Source organism: Cupressus sempervirens, chromosome 7 (assembly GCF_028749045.1).
Source record: "Cupressus sempervirens isolate cs-2001-9-10 chromosome 7, ASM2874904v1, whole genome shotgun sequence".
Taxonomy (NCBI): Eukaryota; Viridiplantae; Streptophyta; class Pinopsida; order Cupressales; family Cupressaceae; genus Cupressus; species Cupressus sempervirens.
In genome coordinates this window covers 417,153,930-417,155,307 of record NC_143124.1, presented here as the reverse complement: position 1 = coordinate 417,155,307, position 1,378 = coordinate 417,153,930, and the positions used below count along the sequence as shown (strand labels likewise).

General features: G+C 31.2%; 1 pseudogene; it reads left to right on the top strand.

Moving 5' to 3' along the window:
• The first annotated feature begins 485 nt into the window (after window positions 1–485).
• Window positions 486–839, top strand: LOC149547320 (GDSL esterase/lipase At2g04570 pseudogene; annotated as a pseudogene).
• Window positions 840–1,378: the final 539 nt, after the last annotated feature.

The window sequence follows — 1,378 nt, the reverse complement described above, 5'->3', positions numbered from 1 at the left end:
TAATATTAATATTAAAATAATAATATTTCACAAATAATGTTATATTATAATCATGTAATAATATCATATTATATTGTAATATGAAAATACAAATCTAATACAAGAATAATGATATTATCATTATGATATATTTTAATATGGTAATACTATATTAATACAATGTAATATAAATATAGTCGGTATATTAATTGTAATATAACTATTAATATTATATTAATTGTTATAATTAAGCTTAAAATATATATAATCATATAATATAACTATTAAATTAATATAATATATGATGAAAGGACGGGACTCTTACAACGAAAACATATATATAATGAATAAAATCTAGAAAAGGGGGAGCAAATAGAAATTATCAAAACCATCCATAGAAAAATGATGGACCCCCAATTTGGGTTCATTACAAATGGTATCAGAGCATCTTTCCTGCCATCCTATGGAAAGTATTCAGTGCAAAGTCAAGAAAATTAGAAGATAAAATGGCAAAATATAGTAGAGATGTTAATTGGAATGTCAAGATTTCCACTCTGTATGAATTGGGGGACTCCATTATTGATCCAAGCAATAATAATTTCATCCCCACCATTGCTGAGGCCAATCATCTCCCATATGACCAAGATTTTATTGATAAAAGACCTACTGATAGATTTTCTAATGGGAAACTCCCAATAGATTTCGTAGCTAGAGCATTAGGGTTAAAGGACACGCATTCCCCATATTTGGAGTCTGATCTAAGCACCAAAGATTTTCTAACGGGAATTAGCTTTGCTTCAGCCAGTATTGGATATGTGGTGTGTAATGGGACTCGTAGAGTTGGAGTAGAAATAAAATGAAGCTGGCAAAAATAATATATATTCTTGAAATTATGCAACGAGTGGAGGTCAAATGGTACTGCGGTGATTGCTGTTGAGTAGCTGAGGATTATATCATGTGGAGAATTAACAGTGGCAAAGTGCTTTATATGATGTTTTGGATAACATATCAGAGCCATGGTGTGTTACACAACAAAATAGAAGTGTTTGGAGTTCGAATTTAAGATTGAATGGCATATAAGAAGGAAGCTACACCAGTCATATTGTAGAAAATGGTCAACAGAAACTGGTAAAGATTGGAGTCACATTTTTTCATCATAGGAGCCATTTTTGGTATTGGCTTAGATCTCACTATTCTCGTAAGGAACATAGTCCTTTGGCTGAGAACCTTTGAGCTTCTGTAAAACATTTTATAAAAGGAAATTCAAAATCAAGAGGCACACGATTATGAGCATGGGTGTCTACCACAATGATATTGTTCACATCTTCTCTCAAAATCTCTGCATTTGTTGAAATCTTCGATGTCTCTTGCATGTTTCCTTTCTTCATTGTGAAACTTT